The 18,598-nt window shown below is 41.3% G+C and overlaps 1 long non-coding RNA gene across 1 annotated transcript in view; it reads left to right on the top strand.

The window, feature by feature from the left end:
• The first annotated feature begins 773 nt into the window (after positions 1-773).
• LOC139700914 (uncharacterized) overlaps positions 774-18,598 on the top strand; it is a 107,033-nt gene continuing 89,208 nt past the window's right edge. Inside the window, exon 1 of the long non-coding RNA XR_011703904.1 lies at positions 774-1,647. This is a non-coding gene — a long non-coding RNA (uncharacterized lncRNA). The remainder of the gene's footprint in view (positions 1,648-18,598) is intronic.

The raw sequence follows: 18,598 nt of genomic DNA, 5'->3' as shown, positions 1-18,598 counted from the left end.
GCTTGAATTAGGCGTACAAAGTCAACATTTACCTCGACTTGTCTCCCCAGTTCTTATTCTTTAAATAGGGGCTTAAGGTTGTTTGCTTTTACGAAACGGATAAGAGAGTTAAACAAATCCCTATTTCATTATCGCCCTCGTCATCAACGTCAAGCGGCAACTATTTTCGTTTCGATGCTAACGGGGATATAAATTCCCTGCTTTGATTCACAACGGCCGATTATTCTCACTGGTTTAAAAAAGAGAGAGAGGGATAAAGGGGGGGAGAGGACGAGCGAGAGAATATAATGGAGAGGAAAAGGACGGCTTCGACATCCATTGGCGAGAGGGTGAGTGCTGGAGACGCATACGTGGCAGGCGGCAGATACGAGGGAGAGAAAGAGGGACGAGGGAGGTGAGGTGGACGGGTTGGACGGAGGTGGGGAGCGGGGTAGGAGGGTTAGAGAGGAGAAAAGAGGGGTAGAGGGGGGAATGAGGCGAGAGGGGGAGAGGGGAGGAGGGTTGCGTAGGCCGAATGCGTGGGCGTTAAGCGCCGGGAGGTTTTTCCGAGGGGGCGCCACTATATCGTGGAAAGGAGGAGTGGGGCACGGAGTCCCCGTCCTCATCCTACTGCACTCCCCTCCTCCTTCACCCGTTCCCACCTCCCTCTCTCTCTAAACCCTCTCCTTCCCCCCTTCGTTCCCTCCCCTTCTCCTCGCCAACTTGGCGCAGGAGAGCTAGGGAGGAGAGGAATTTCGCCGATCTCCCACAGTAACTCACGAGCGGTGGTCGAAATAAGACCGCCCCGCCTGCCTCTCTCTCTCTCCAAATCCCTCTCACTCTCTCGCTCTCCCCGTCTCTTCTCATCGCCTTTTTTTCCTCCCCCACCACCATCAATCTACCAACTCCTCCTCCGTATTCTCCTTGTTTATTCCTTCCTCCTCTCCACGCCCCCACCCTCCCACCTCTCTCAGACTCTCTCCATCTCTCGCTCCTCTCACCCTCCATCCATCCCAAGAGCCCTTTTTCTCCCTCCTCCCCGCAAAGCGCGGGCGCACCCTCGCCCATTCAACAGCGCGAACCCACGTACTACGCACGTTGTGATTCTCCGCCCAGGGTCGTTCTAGCCCTCCACTCCGCGGGAGTGCCGACACCACCACCTCCTCGGGCGCATCGTCTCTTCCTTTCCCATTCGGATTCCCCCTCGTCCCCTACCTTAAAATCCCCTCCCGCGAAGACGGGAGGAGGAGGGACTTACACTACGATCTCGTCACTGCCGCTTCGACGCCTGTCTTCCCGTTTCCTCGTCCCGACGGTCCGGCGAAAACTCCCGCCGCCGAAGCGAGAGGTGAGGGAGAGTGAGGGAGGGAGAGCGTTGTTTCGTCCCTTTCGAGGGGAACGGGGGCCCGTGAGGTGGGGAAGAGGCATGGTGTTGGTCGCCCGCGGATCCGTGGTAGACTCCCGCCGGAGGATGACGTAGAGCTTGGAGTCCGATCGAATCCCGGAGAGTTAGACGCGGCAGCGTGTGCTGTGGAAGTCCCCGCCGGCGGAAGGTGAAGGCTCACTGGGTGTCTCCTCACCTCCGCACCTGGTCAAACAGGGTCACAAGAGGAGTAAGCGGCCGGTCGGGGTGGTGCGTCGGCCCGCGGTAGGATCTCTTCAATCGAGGTATGCTGAGTTCAATTGTGCCCGTCTGATGCGGTCGACGTCAGAGTCGATCGCTCACACATTTTCTCTCGATATTTGTTCCAGTGCGCTACGGCTCGTGCCTTTTATCTTCCGCATACAACAGTGAGGGTATGTCGAAAATGCTTGTTTTTTCTCTGAGAGATGAACCGCGAGTCGTTGAAAAAATATTGACTTTCTTTGAGACGGGTGTAAAAATAATTCATTATCCGGTGCGTAGTGTGCCGCTGTGTAAACAAATGTTTGAAAGCTGCCCTCAAAATGTCCTAATTCAATTTAATTTTGTATATAACTATTCAAACTTCAAGTTAATAATATGGTTTTGTTAATTTTAAATTTTTCATATTTTTTCATCATACACCTGTCATATACTTGTACTCCCGTGAAGTAAAAGACATTTTCATGCAACCAAACAATTGCATGGCAGGAAGGCTTCCTCCAAAATATACGAGGGTCATCCGGAAAGTAGTACCCGTTCGTGAAATAAAAAGACAAAAGTAAATATTAACAAACATAAAAAATTTTATTTGAAAGAGGATACTTTAAACTACTTCTCAACATAATCTCCAAGCAAATTAAGGCATTTGTCATAACGTGTGACAAGTTTCTGTATTCCTGCTGCATAGTCCTTCGCCGCCAGCTCATTGAGATACGCGAGGGACCCATCTTGCACAAATTTTTGCATAATGCAGATGGTGTTTAACAATTTCATGAACAATTGTTCGAGAAACATTGGGAAAATGCTCACAGATGTCATCAATTGTGACGCGCCGATCGTTCCTCACGAATTCGTCAACTGAGCTCACCAGTTGGTCTGTAATGACAGACGGTCTCCCCGAACGCTCATCGTCGTGTGTGTTCCCCCTCCCCATGTTGAAGTTGCGACACCACCGCCGAACAGACGACTAGTCCATTACATTGTCTCCATACACCTCCTTTAATTGGCGATGAATATCACATGGGCGAACGTTTCTTGCATTGAGGAATTTAATCACTGCCCTCACTTCACAACTGGCGGCGTTCTCAATTTTTTTAAACATTGTAAACAATCACAGAAACAACACAGGCAATGCTAGCGTCACGCAACTTGGCTCAGAGAAGGCAGACAAGCCACTGAAGCTATCTGACCTCGTCCAGCGGCTACTCGCGTCGGCAGCACTTCATGCGGCACGAACGGGTACTACTTTCCGGATGACCCTCGTATCAAGCTTCATATTTGTAAATGAGCACATCACAATGCATACATACCTCTACACATTGTTTTGATCCAATTCTGTAATCCTGTTACACGTAGAAAGAAAACTTAGCTACCGATAATGGTGTGTATTAAAGAATTTATTTTAGACGATTTGATTGTCCCATTGGTACTTAGACACTATTCATGTGGCACGCTAAATTTTTCGGTGAGACCTCCAATTTTAATTATTAATTATATTTTTTCCTCTCCTTTTTGTCGTTTTTGCTGTCTCGTTTGGTCGTTTTCACCATGTGGATGAAGTGATGAACTTTGCAGCTCATTTCCGTAGATGTTTATTATAATTTCATAAATTCAGGTTTCGTTCATTCCATTTTTGTTTCTAAATCAAGCACAACGTGATCATCTTGTACGCGTCTGGTGCGCTGAATGCCAATCAGATGCTCTGGGTTCATTTTCCTGCTATTGTGATTTAAAAAAATGGTATTCTAATCCTTAATTGGATGCGAAATGGAGAAAGGACACTTCAAAGTTCAATTCTCGACAAGTACAATCCGGCGTGATACTGTGGACAACTTCGTTAAGAGCAGACAAATTCCAATGGTCAAATCATCCCATTCCGCCCCCCACAAGTCCTACCAACTACCAAAATTGCCCACTTATCCAAAATGGTGCAAATAATGCAGCTGTCTCGGGTTCAGCAATCACCTCTAACAATAGCAACAGACTGTTTGTCAGACTCAGGCTTTCAAGTCAAACCATATATGTAAGGTGCATGTAAGGTACAATAGGATATCCGAGAGGAAAATAACATATGAGACTTTGTCAACCGTTATTTCATTTTAGTTTTGTTTAATACTCAGGGTTTTCAAATGAGAATGCATGATGGACGTCAGGCTTACTTGATTTGTTTCATATAAAACATTCGTTTGGCTGTTTAATATCCGAGACAAGAGTGGAGGAGGGAGTTCATGATGAAATGCCATATTTTTGTTGTGAAACTCAATATCCTCGTTATCCGTATTCCAAAGATCAGCGTCGGGAACATTAACTCGAGGATAAATTTGCTGAAATGTGTTCAAGTTTGTTTACATTATCGAAATAATTTTTATTTGAGGAATATTTTCTATTTATACGTTTTATCATGTCGATAGTGGACACTGTTTTACATCTGAAAAAAAAACAAAAAAAGGTAAAGACTATGATTATTTATTTTCCGAGTTTTAATGCGACCAAAGGCTATCGACTGCGTACGAAGTCAAAATGTAGCTCACTCTACTTTCTCTGTTAATTTAAAAGTGGAAATGAAAAACTCGATATTAATGAGAGGAAACCGCAATACACTCGTGTCATTCCCGAGTGGCAAATGGATGTCGTTTGATTGCTTTCAACATATTTCACCAAAAAATTAAAATCACCATTGATATTTTAAAGAGGTTTAAATGGGGCTGCCAAAAAACTGCCTTATGTGAGTTATACTAGAAATCCCGAATCATATCAGAAAATTTCCCCCTCAAACAAAATGGGAAAAGTTGTCCGAGGGACTGAAATATTGTTCTTATTGACTCATTTCCTACGCTAAATTCGCAATCATGAAAGAAGCAAAGCTAAACGCACCCAGGCCTTCCAGCGCACGCTCTCTCTCGGTACTTGCTCTTTAGTGACACGTCATTTCGTTTTCAACCGATTTTTTAAATTTGAAAACATCCATAAAAGTTCATACATATTTTGAAACGAAAAATCGTGAAAATTTCTCTTGTTCAAAAACACAAAGAAATAAAGGCATTTAGTGAAAAATGGGTTTTTGCCGGTTGTGATACATATCGCTTTGTTATACCAATCTTAGGGATAAAAAATAACATAATTTCACTGTCAACTTCCTGCTAAGGTTTACACATGGTGGGCCGACTTATACGTCAATGAGATCTTTTCGAGAGAGCTCTTTGTGTCTATAATCGTCGTATCCCTCGACAGTTATGAACGAAAGACGTTTCTCGTGCTGAAAGCAACACGTCACATAACTAAGGAAACTAGGACGACATGGGATAAAATCCCTTCAAGATCCGCTACACCACATTCACAGCGTTGAGATACACATTTAGTGAAAAGGTGAAAGGAAACGATAAGTAATATACACCACGCTGCTATAAAGGGACACCACATAATCAGGAAGAGCCTTTAAAAATGTGATTTCTAGCAGTATTAAAAGTACCAATTGCAAATTAATAAATGGACGATTGATGTAGGTAACCTGGCTAAAATTTCACCAAGAATACTTGTTGAGAGATAAGCATTATATAAAGTATTCACATGTGTAAATATAAAATGAACGTACCTACAGGTCCTGAATCAATGAAAACAAGATAGCCGACAATCAAGTTTACGGTCTCGGCTATCTCGTTTTCATTAAATTCACATGTACTCTTGGTTTTTGCCCAATGATTTCTAGCACATGATGCACAAACGAACAATTCCCCAATAGTTTTAATGCATAAAATTGTTAACACAAAGTTTAACATATAGCTGTACTGCACCACATTTTATCAAGCGGTAACACATTGCAGCTTATTGATAATGTATATCCCTTCAAAATTAAGTTGAAATTCAACAAAAATCTGGGATGCCCGTTAATGATCATGAAGAAAGACGTAAAAGGCTCTAGCGCTAGCATTTGATCACGCTGGAAAAGTTACCTGAAAAATAGGGAGACTGTTATGTGCAGTAAAGTGAACTGTCATTCTTCCCTTTCTTGAGCAATCCGCACAGTTGGCGGTCATATATAAATCTCCCCTAAGTGGCGATCCGTAGAAAGATAACGGACTCGTTGGGAGTTTGCACAACGGACAGCGTTTCCTCATTTGTTTCCTTTCCAAAGGAAACCGATTTGTTTTCACGAAGCCCTCCCGATACGGTGGCGTCGCGATGGATGATCCCAAAAAAAATTACTCCCCTACGTTTATTCCCCTGGGCCGATAAAATTCTACCCCCGGGAGATGCAGCTGTATATATAGATATATTTATGTATGAATTTTTTTAATCTCAATTAACTGTATCCATTAATTATTATCACCGTGGAAGAACGTAAAAATGGTAAGCAAAATGAAATTGCTTTCCTGGCCGCCGCGGTTCACTTGATGCCGGGCGCTCTTGTAATGCTGAATGAATAGCTCCGTTGACTGGCAAAAATTTTAGCGGATAGGCAATCAATTTAGGTAGTTTGTGGTTGAAGCACGAGTGAACCCCTGAATTAAAGCGATACTCTTATTGCCTTCCCATAACGTGAGAGCGGAGGACCAAGGGCTCCTGTCGGCGTTTCTTGTGGCTATTAACCAAGTTTAATCGGTGTAGTTTATTTGTCCGGAAATACAATACAATTAATTAATTCATTTCATTTAAGGAGGTAAAATTTTGCCTTTGCATCTATTTATAACTCACGCATCTCCTCTCCACATTTTTGTGTTCCATTTTTTTCGAATGTCAATTTGAAAATAGTAAATTAGAATTTGGATTTGGACTACCCAAATAGAGTATTTAGCAAATTAATAAAATTGACTCTTTTGGTAAATATGATGTTAATAATTTATTTTCAAGAAATTTTGCTACAGTACCTAAAAACAAAACCAAATTTACGACGATCATAATCATTTCAACGGACGATCATCATCTTTAGTTCTTTGTTGATGATTCATTGAAACCCAGGTCGTGCGTTGTTTTTTCCTGGCGGAGTTTTTTCATAGCAAAAAATTAAAGTATTTATCTTGAGGTGTTCTATTTTTATGATTCTTTGAAATGGACTCAATAAGATTGGAACATTTTATCTTTGATTTAAGGTAATCGCATACTTTTTGTCATTACACAAGCATTGCCCTAAAAGATACATACATCGAAACGTGTTATCAACTCTCGAGGAAATCCCCAAATTTCAACAATATTTCTTTCATTGGAGAGAGAGCTCGTCACGGCCTATGAATATTTAACTGGGAATCATGTTCGACCCGTAAAGTCGATAAAATTTGCTTCGACTTTGTGTGAAGTATATTTACTTCATGCCACCGTTCATCTGATTCAAGAGACTTGTGTTATCTTTCGGCAGCCACGAATTATTTTCGGCTAGATTATCCGTGCATTTCGTACGACTGTTAGAAGTACTTTTGAATCTTAGAAACCTGTTGTAAACTTTCTTCAAAAGTAAACTTTTATGTAAAAAATCAGCGTAAATCACTTCTCCAACTTAGCATCGTATTTTCAAGTTTCGCAGCAGGCATTTAGTTGAAAGTATATTCTCTAGCAAACAATGTTAATGATGTTGCCGGATATTTTTGGGTCTCGAGAGATGGTTCTCCCCAAGTCATTACTCGTTAAGGGAATCATTCATGTGAAAAATACAAGCAATTCACCACAGCTACTAAAGTTGTAATTCGGCATATTACACGTGTGTCAATATTTAATCACATATGTACTGCCATATCGCGTGTTTAATGTAATTGAGTGAAATTTTAACGGCGACATATTATTCTTTACGAATTTTAGCAACCATTTGACTTCCATTAGGGCATTCAACATTGCGTGGACTGCTTGGAGCAGTGGATAGATATCCCAGTTTTTTGCTAAGATGGATTGCTGTCGACCGAATGTTCAGTCGCCCACGTCCAGCACAACATGTCTTCCTTATTAATTAGCCTGCTAGTGGAGGTTTTTTGTGGTAATCCTTCTCAATACTAATACTTCCAACTCAAGATCAACACTATGTGCCCTTTGGGTGAGCTAAACGCCCATTCAAACGCGTTTTTACAATGAAAGATGAATCGATTCTCATATATTGCTCAAAAATTATGTGAAAGATCTACAAACTGTATTTACTGATGATTCAAATACATCAATCGCAAAATTATATTGACCGTCAACTATTTCAAACTATATTCAGTGATAGATTTCATTACCGTATGATAACGGTCCAAAAGGTTTCTGTGTAAACACAGCTCTGCTTCTCCAGATAATTTCTACTCACGGTGTTCTATTAAATGGTATCCAATAGATTGCTTGTCAAAGATGGTGTCTGAATCCACATTACACCAGGTATAAACCTATTTTCACTCAGGATCAAAGTATAATTTACTATATACCAAATAACCCAAGTACCTCTGGACGAATATCTATTGTTACTTCAAAATTATTACAAAAAATTTCCGAGTTATATCATAGTTGAGTTAAGGATTCAACTTAAAGATACTTTTTTATAATTGACTACATGAATCAAAAGTAAAAAGGCAACCAACAAAATGATATACGGTGCCGAATACTCAGAGAACGTACAGAAATTTACTTGCATAGAAAGTATGAATATATATATATATATGAAATGGATGATGCGATAAAGATGTGATTGCGAGGATAAATCTGGCGAAAGTAGCTTTTAGTAAAAAGAGAAAGTTGTTTGTTTCAACCAGCATCAGCGTAAGGTTGATATAGAACACAATCAAGACTCTTGTGTGGAGTGCCCTTTTGTGCAGACGTGGTGCGGGGTCCCCTTTTGTATAGAGGGGCAACATGAAAATTAGGGGATTAGTCGAAGGACTTTCGAGATGTGACGCTGGAAGAAAATGATGAAAATTGGATGGGCTGAAAATATAACAATTGAGAAGAAAATGACGGGAGTTGGGGAGAGAAGGAAATCGTAGAAAATTGAACCGATAAGAAAGGACAAATTGATGGGACACATTTTAAGATATGTGAACATTCTTTCGTACGAGTAGATGGTATCATGGAAGGATGGAACTGTAAAGGCTGACCAACACACCAATAAATCAAGCAAATACATAATTATGTTAGCTACCGGAAAGACGAGAGTTATTTGATCATGTACTTATAATAGTAATACCTATTGTATTTGAAAAAAAATCGACAATCACGATAATTTCATTAAAAAGAAATTGAAATTTTTCATGAGAGAGTTTCCAAAAATAATAATTGTTTGCATAAATGATTACACTGTAAACTTATGCCGAAAATAATCTACTCGCTCGCAAGATAAGTTCAACTGTAATTTAATTAGCAAAATAATGGAAAAAATAAACAGGATGATGTCCTAACTTACAATCTGTTTAGGGAGAAAAATTCTGATAAGGCAGTGGATAAGATCGACCAGAGAGAGAGAGAATCGGAGGCGGTACATGTAACAACATGGATTGACGTTCTGTAAAGAGACCCGGAACCCAACTGTTCTATTGCGAATGACTCCCCAGCTACTAATGTACAAAAAACCTTTCAATAGAGGGGTCTAAACGCGTTCCTCACGGCTCTGCTGTAAGGGAGCGAGGCATTCGAGGCGCGGACAGTCACTCCATTGGTGTTCAGAATCTCATTTTCCATCAATGTAATTTTGTTACAGAAATATCAATAGACTAATGAAACCCATGTGCAAAGAAAGAAGTGAAAATAATAAGATAATTCGAGCAATCGTTACTTTCAAAATGTAATCATTTAAAAATAGAACCATGTATTTTGGAACTTCCTATGGATACTAAAGTTTTGTTTTACATCTCGAGCGGCGGATAACTACACCTTTTTACAGAAACAATTGGCCATGATTCCAAATAGTGAAGCTTAAGTTTTCAAGTTTAAACAAAAATGGCTCCTTACTCTAGAATTGTTCGCCGTATGATCTAAATTACACATCCTGTTGGACCTCTTCGAAAATTGAATTTCCGAGTTCGGATTTAGGCCCCTTACAAATCTTACAGCTATTAAATTGTTTAAAAACCCGGAAGATTATTATTTCAGAACTATTACTTAGTATTTCAAGCGGGGCATGACAAGTGGAGAAAGAAGAATGAGGAAAAGGACATTCATGGAACCTATTCATCACTCAGTTAATTCTGGTGATTTACTATTACGCGTTTAAATGAATATTGCTACAAAGCCCTAGTTGGAAGCTGGGAAGCAAATACCCTGTCGAAAAATCCAGCTGAGGATGAGATTCTCAGGATCAATGATGTTATATTAGTGAGTATTCCGCTTTCCAGTCATCCGTTATTCGAATCAAGATTAAGGTGCAACGCGCCCTTCTGGTCTGGTAGTAATCTGGAATTGGACTGGTAATGATTCCACCGACCGTTAAGCTTGGCTAATGGCGAAGCTGGGTTTTTACTCACAATTCCTGTGGTCATTATTTTGTATCCTGCCTTTATAATCCGTATGCTCTAAGCTAAATAGGAAATGATAACTCGGCAGAGGGGAGCAAACTTTGGTCAGTCACCCGCCTTTGATGGGAAAATATGTGTCGTACATACAAAATTTTGTTTAAATTACTTAGTTTCACGTAACAATTTGTTTTCAGTTGCAAATCACTCTGGGTGTTTTTCGAAGAATTTTTAAAATACTTATCTTAATTTCAAATCCTTGGTCAATTAACGACACTAATCAGAACAGGATTATAATCCCTTTCTCTGAGCTGGTTCACACGGCTGATAATGGACGAAATAATATTTTCACAATATCTCAACATAAATGGCAATAATTTATGAATTTAAAAGCCTTTAGCATTCTGCACGTGCTGGAGATTATTGCGAGAGTAATTTTATTAAATTATGCTGGAAACATTTCCTCAGCTTGTAGGGTGAAAAATCGGATATATTTTTCAATTGAACAAAGCTCACCCTAATCGTAGTTCGTGCCCTTTTTCCTGAACGATAGTAGGAATACCCGTTTTTCTCTACAGATCGCTTCTCCGTTCGGACGCAGTAGTAGTAGTATTGTATGGGAGGAAACCGACAGCTAAGGTCATTTGCGATATGAGGGATGGACAGGAAAGGATGAAGGGTGGAGAGAAACCCGGCATAGGCATAAGCCTAATCTTAACGAAAGGTGCCAAGGGGCACGCAGCTTAACGTCCCATCCGACGGACGGCGTACTCCCTCAAGTGTCCTCCACAAAACACATCAAGTCGGGATCGGGGTACCACTGAAAATATCTGCCACGGCCGAGATTCGGACCCGAGCCCTCTGTTTGGGAAGTCAGTACGTTAGCCACCGCACTATCCTGATCTCCTGCGTTCAAACTCTTTACGAATGAAAACCAGATATGGTTTACATACCTTTTCCGTCTGCCTGGTGCATGGTGTGCCCTCATACTGATCTGGAAGCCCGCAGGTTTCAGTCCAAGCTCTGATGTATTTATTTTCTTCAATTTTACCGATCCTCAACTCAAATATCCATGGCGCGATTCCCCAGCCGTCAGAGGCCCTGAAACCCAATTATGGTTCTGTGGCAACAAACATGCGTGGTCCCATGAGGTCCTTAGCGAAGTGCCTTGTCCTGACGTCTCCACGGTCATACCTACGAGCCCTCTCCTCCCAGCTTGGCTTGACAGCCGGCAAGCTTTAAGCCTCGCATATCTGACGTGAAATTGGATGAGTCCCTTGATCCCACGCAGGAGTGACCACGAAAACCCATGAGCGAATTTTATTCATAACTTAGTTTGCCAGGGAAATGTTTTTCTTTTTCCTCGGCCGCGAAAATTCCATTATCGTGGGGTTCCAATTGCATCGATTCAGGGAATAAGAGTAGAACTCCTTTTAATTAAGAAAAAAATCGCAATTTTTGGGGGCGGAGGATTTGAGGTTCGTAAATTTGAAATCGAAGGCTCATTACCGAAGGCTGCTCCAGAATCCCCTTCGACCGCTCAGAGGATTCCGGGTTAAACTTCCTTAAGCCTCCACCCGGAACCTTCAAGTTTCCCCACGGGCCGGGAGGTATTAGTTTTGGAGGCGAAATGCCGCGTTCCTCAAATTCGGGCGGGCGTATTTTATTCGCTTTTGAAATTCAGGAGAGCACCTATGCTGAGCCCCTCTCGAACCAGAGCTAAATCCTCTCGGAAGGGTAAAGAGAATCCGGATGTCCTTGACCCCCCCCCTCTTCAGGTGTTCTAATCACATCCCGGTGGTCGACGGCAAACCCACGAACCCTGGGGCTCCTCAGCGTTTGTTCTCTGAACAACTGATATGATACTCGTGAGATTTGATTGAAACGTTGCATGCTCTATTCAAAGAGACTAATTTTTGTGACCCAGATGGCATTCTACTAAACTGAAGTTGATTGCATAGCCCTTCTTCTCTTATTAAGGGTAAAAATTTCAGCTATCCCGACACATTCCACATGGAAGGGAGTCGAAAGAGTGCTTTAATCAGTATGCATCAGCGGTATTTATTGGATATACTTTAGTACCCCGAAAATGGCAGTAATGTTTACGCACAGTCGATTCCATCAAATACGCATCTTCATGACATGCATCCATCGCCGAGGCGGGGCCATGAAGCAAAACTGCCTAACACATAACTCGAGCGTCTGATCAAATTCATAAATCACTTCACATTTTCGCCAATTAAACAAATAAAATTCCTCCCGGAAATGACAAGTTGGGTTGATAAACTACATTAATATATCCAACTGTGTGTTGCGTATCTGGAAACTATTATCCAGGTCGATGATGCTGTCCGAAAATATCTCAGATGCCAAAGGTACGGAGAGCAAAAGGAGAGTCGGGATAGGCTGTGCTCGGTAGGGGTGTAGCACGAGTATGCCCATTATCGCCAGCATTTTTATCTACATACGCAGAAGAAATTGAAAACGAGGCATTAGAAGGAGTGAGAGGAGGCGTGGAATTTTTCAATTAAGTTAGTTTTGTAGATGGTTAGACTTAAGTTATTCAGGCAGCCAAAGGGTATAAATTAATACTTTGTGCATTAAAGGATCATTGTGATCAATAAGAAGGGAGAATAAATCATAAGGAAACAAAGATAAAAGGTTTATCAAGAAATACGTGTAGTAAGGCTAAAATAAACATTTAAGTTTAGGGGCATAAACTAGAGCAGGTGAAACAATTCAGCTATCCAGGAAGTGTCTCGGAGGAGGATGGAATAGGGGCGTAAAAGAAAAGAATTGTCTTTGGTAGGGAAACTTTAACGATATGGAGGGAGCTGTTGACAGCTGCCTTCAAATAAAAAGGTAAAATATAAGACTAACGAAAACTCCGGAGTGGTGCCAAATTTTTCATTGCTCAGAAACTTATTCGTTGAGGCAGGATGATAAGTGTAAAATGGAGGCTGTCAAAATGTGGATGCGAAGAAGAAAGGAGAGAATAAAATGTACTGAGGTGAAAACTAACGATTAAGAAGAGGGTGTGGTAGAGGAAGAGAAAATTTTGTTGGGAGAAATTCGAAGGAGGAAGGTAAGTGGATGAAAGAGGTACTAAGAGGTAATGAAATTCTGAAGACCGTTTTACTGGGGAAAATGTTGGATAGGGGGGGTAGAGGGAGGAAGAGAACAGTCATTTTGGATGGAATTGAGAGAGGGGAAAATTCTGCAGAGCTGTAGAATGTGTTACTTTATTAAATATTATAGGGTTTGCGGATTTTTTGTTCAATGTTAATTACGGTTTCCAAGTACAATGGTGTCTACGTACCTATACCCTAAGCCGGAACACTAGTGCAAATAAAAAAATGCATAAATACGATGTATCTTTCAACGAGACACACCGCCATCAATCGATAACCCTTGTTGAATTAAATTCAACAGGTCTTCAGAGGGAGGGATTACGTTGTTTTAAGGGGTCAAAAAGTTTCCGAATATGCTCGAGTTAGAAGAAAGTTTGAAGAGACAACCGGTCGGGTGATTCATTTGGTATTTTTGATTTTTGAGCTCAATGATTTAATTTCTTCAGTCTTGTGATCGTCTATTCTTTTCATCGTCTATCATTGAAATGTTAAATATAATTGGCAGTTGAACTTTCAGAATCTCTACTTAGAGTCAGTTGACCAAAGGTTGTGCTATCGTTTCCCATGTGCAGTCTGACGCATTCTAAAATATTGTGTACAAGGTAGTTGCACCCCTAAATCTTCTAAAAGAATCGCTATATGAATGGTAATTGCTGAAAAAGGAGTTTTACTGTAAACATTTTGTGCGTTCATACTTTTACTTCGTAATAATATTTGGATGCGCACCACTGCCGTGGTCATTTTGGTCGCATAGCATCATTAGTCTAGGCTAAAATTAAGGAAAAGATGAAGAGTGGAGGAAAACACGTGTCTCCAAATCGTTCATCCTAAAAACGCCAAGGGGGAGGACATTAAAACATCAAGTCTGGATGTACTAGGTCTATCAAAGTGTTCTCCTGCCATGGCAACCTTATCGTTAATGAGGTAACTATGAAAAGTCTGCAATTTTTTGACATTCCTATTCAAGTCATCAACTATCAAATCATCCGTCACGCAACCCTATACTTCAAAGGCTTAAAGCCATTAATCATAAGTACAAATGAACCATTCTGAATAATAACTCATGACTAAACGCCTGATCTATTTTTTTGTACTCTCAAAAGTGAGGAGAAACTTTTAGAGCGAAAAGTGAAGAGTCAGGCGTGATGTTGTGAAAGCGAGACATAATGAAAACTTTTAGAGGTTCCAATTTCGTGAAACACGCTTTACTTGCCTTCTGCCTTCTTCGAACTCGAATTTTTTCCCGTCCAACTCTTCATCAGTCGTCAGATTTTCCTTTAGGGATTTCCAGTCCCTTTCTCCTCTGCTAAAGTGATTCTAAAAGTAACTAAAAAAGCACAGTACTAATGCGGCAATCTTGTTATCAGTTTAGGAGAGAAAAAAAATGCGACCGTATAAGAAGGGCGGAAAAAGGGTGAGAAGCGGTCCGCTTTCGTCTTGCTCCACGTAAAAACAGGATCCCAGGGTTTGACTTTCCATTCGAGGGACGCGGTATGTCGGAGCGGACACGCACTCTTCACTCCCGAGGCGAGCCGACGTGGGATCCTCCTCCTCCTCTTGAGGTCGGAACGATGGCATCTCGGAGAGATGGCATCTCGGCCCGAGGGACCGGTGGAATGAACGCGGTGCCACACCCGAGGAGAGCCCTATATTCCCTGTATCATCCTGTTCTCGCTAATGGAAACCACCGCTACAACTTGAGGGCGTTGCGTCGAGGGCAAGTGAACAAAATGTTGACGAGGAAAGTTCCCCCCTCCCTCGCCAATTGGAGTGGTGGTATCGGGGATGGGTTTGCGCGCGGGAGGAGGGGAGAAAAGGGCACTACAGGGGCTGGGGTGGTGCAAGAGGTGGGTTCGTCGGTTGTGGATTGGTGTGACGGCTCCTGCAAACCAGTTGAACGGCGGCTCGGAAAGCGTTGCTAATCCTCTTAAAAGCTGAGCGCTTAAGCTGGCTTGTCGAGTTTGCTGTAATTTCAATCGTTCCTCCGCCCACACCCCCGCCCTTTGCTCTCTCTCTCTCTAACCCCCTTTCCCTCCCGACTCCCCTCCCACGTGCTCACCCTCCACTCCCTCGCATCACAATGTTTTTTACCCGCCGCCCATCTCGACATTAACGAGGATTTTTTGCTTGCTGCAGCAACGGTGTCTCCGACGTGGAAGCAAAACTGCGGTGGAAGGGTGGGTGTGCGCTGTCAAGAGGAGCGGTGGAGGGGGGAACGCGGAGGGGGACATTAGGGAATGGGGGTGGGAGAGTAAGAGGGAGAGAGAGAGACAATGTTTCGGGGCCATTCATGTGGTACTGGGCGAACGAATTTCGCGAGAGACGGCCTATGAGGGCGGGGATATACGCACTACGGTACACTGGAACACAGGGTTAAATTATAGAGTCCAGCTAGCAAGGACTCTCGTGAAAGAGTACCCGTATATAACCCGTTCGCTTTAATTTGAAAGTTAACACCGTAACACCGTAAAGAATCCAGGACGGATCTTATAGTAAATTAATTGACCTAGTTTGCCTTTTGAACGAATATGTGAGCGTTTCCCCTTCGTGAAGAGTCAGGTAGAGCTGCCAAATTTTGCACAGCATTAACGGTGCTATGTGTATCAGTTTTCGATCAGAGTCCGGATTTCTCTCCTAGGGATAGATGGCTATTTTTTTAAGGGTGATGTGATGATTAGTTCCCTTCGTGAGTGCTATGAGGTGATGATGGGTAGAGTTCGGTGGATAGATACTATGATGATCCTCCATCGCGCTTACATGGTAATGGGGATTCTCTCAACTCTTATCTTCTTCGCAAATTACTTAGCCTGAGGAATTATTCACTAAATGGGTGAAACAATTTCTCCCATATCCCTGAATTATTATCAGGTAGTCTACCGCTTAAAAGGTTTTGGAAGGAGACAGACTGAACAACGATACATTTCTTAGCCTCGGCTAACCAGGCACAACCTGGCACTTCACGTATGATTAAGCTGTTATTCAATTCCGCGTCCATCATATCGTTTATTCAGTCCAACATGCATACTCTCTTCTTTCCCCTGCCTTAATTGCCTATTTTCTTTCCTTTATCACAGTATTCAACACACCCTTTCCAGTCAAAATACTCTACGACCACCTTAACTGTCTGCATTGGATTTCTCCCGAAGACTTTCTCTCCTCCCCCACCATACCTAAAAAAGTCTTTGATTGTTCTCCTTCCCGTACATTTTACTTTTCCCATCCTTCTTCACAACCACATCTCAAAAGACTCCAAGCTATCCCTATCATCTTGCTTCAAAGATCATGCTTCCGCGCCGTAAAAAAAACACGCTCCATATTAAATTTTTAATGAGTCTTTTATTTACATTAGCAGCACATTTTTTAACGTTTAACTCAGCCTTCCTCTTTCCCAAAAACGTCATGACTTCTTTTATTTATATTGATTCTCATCAAATACCAATCAATATGATTTTATAATGTGTTCAGCCATTTATAATGGTTGGAAACCTTTGGCTATCTGCCTAACTTAAACTTGATCATATGTAAACCTGAGTGATCATATATATTTTTATAATTATTCTCCGACTTTTATTTCTCTCCAGTTTTCCCCATGCCTCTCACACCGTTTCCTCCACTAATACGTCGCAAAGCATAAGTGCGATAATGGACATCCCTCTTCTAACCCTCTTAACCCTGCTCATTCAGACTCTCCATTAGCTAGGCACATCTGAGAAATCTGAGATATGTACAGGCTACACATTAATCGCATATCTCACCAATCTACTCAAATTTTCTGTAATACGTGCATTAATTAACTGCACTAAAATTACTTTATTGAAAGCCTTCTCTAAATCAATGAAATAAAGACATCCTGATTGTACTCTATGTTTCTCTCTTTTAGTGGCCTTATTACTGAATCACGTGTACATCTCCCCTTCCTGAAATCAGACTGATCATGCTCTTAAGTACTTCATTTGCCCTCCTATTTAACTTCTTATTGGTAATCTTAAGTAACACCTTGGCTGAAATCAAATGTGAAATCAAATTTATTGCTCTAAATTTCTCATATGCAGCCGCTTTTAACTTTTTTGGGATGACAACTTTAACTGATTTGGAAAAGTCTTCTGTTTAAATTCCTCCCTCATTAATGCTAAAAATCAGAGCTTAAAAACTTTTCCTTCCAAGTTTTCCTGAGCACCGAAGTAGTTCCTCAGGGTAATGCTTTTTCTATGCCAATGACCTTGTTTGATTACAATTTCCTTAATATCCTATCTATCTCATAATCGTATCTATCCTGCAATCAAGCATGCCTCGTCCCAAGATAACTCAATATACGTCTATTCTGTAGTGCACACGTATTTTCCCTTCTAACATCCTGATAGTGTCCCCATCTTCCTATATAGTGTATTAATTTCTACCTCCCTTTACAAACTATCCATTGCCTCACACTACGTCTTTCACCATATTTATTTTGACTTATTGGTTTCCCACATTTATTCATCATCTAATTATTTTTACTATCCTCTAAATAGATCTGTGCTTGAATTCTTCCATCCTTCCCTTATTTCCTCCGAATCCTCCCTCCGGTAATTATGATTTCCCTGTCCTTTCATATTAACTGTTCATATATATTCGTTTTTGACTTGTGATTTTCCTTGTTTGCATCCCATCCTTTCGTCTACTGTCCCCTATTGTAAGTCAATTTTTCCCTTGTGCTTCCCGGGACTCTTTCCTTTTCGTCCCGATTAGTTCTTCTAAATTCCATTTTCTAAAGCGTCCTCCCTGTTTTATTCTTTTAAATCTAAAGTTCCCCTTCGTTAGCAATACATTATAATCTGATTCCGCATCACTTTCGTTAAAATGCTCGAAACGATGTCACTGTTTCTTAATTTGATTATAACCATAGTATAATTCAACAAATATACGAGGCATATTCGAAAAGGAAGGGCCGTTTTTTATATTTAAATATTGGCGGATCTGAAAAAATGGTACGCATGCAGCGCCATCTATTGACTGTTTCCGAGGCCATTGAAGTTATTGTTTTGATTCGTATGTCATTTTCTCGTCGGTGAATGTAGATAATAATGCCCGCGAAAATCGTTACTCCGGCCAGTTACGAAGTGCGTGCTACGAGTCTATTTTTGTGTGCAAATTGATCATCAGCTGCTCTAATTCATCAGTAGTGGTGACTATTTGTTAGATCTACAGTAATTAGTGAAGGAAAGTTTAGAAAATGGTGTCAATACTTGAAAAATGGCCGTACAAATATGCATGACGGAGTGGCATGCCCAGTATCCAGACCAATTAAATCGTACAAGTGAACCAAGAACTGCAATCTGAACGATAATTGTCGATTGGTGTTCCAGCTGATCAAGTTACAATTGTTGAATGCGCCAGTATTTCACAATTGTCACGCAAAAGCTCGAATATCACAAATTGCATGGAAGGTGGGTACCAGAAATGCTTACCGACCAACGCACAGAACAAAG

This window comes from Hetaerina americana, unplaced genomic scaffold (genome assembly GCF_022747635.1).
Source record: "Hetaerina americana unplaced genomic scaffold, ioHetAmer1.1.p SCAF_1, whole genome shotgun sequence".
NCBI classification, from domain to species: Eukaryota; Metazoa; Arthropoda; class Insecta; order Odonata; family Calopterygidae; genus Hetaerina; species Hetaerina americana.
Note: the sequence above shows the minus strand (reverse complement) of the source record. Positions and strands in the feature narration are given on the sequence as shown.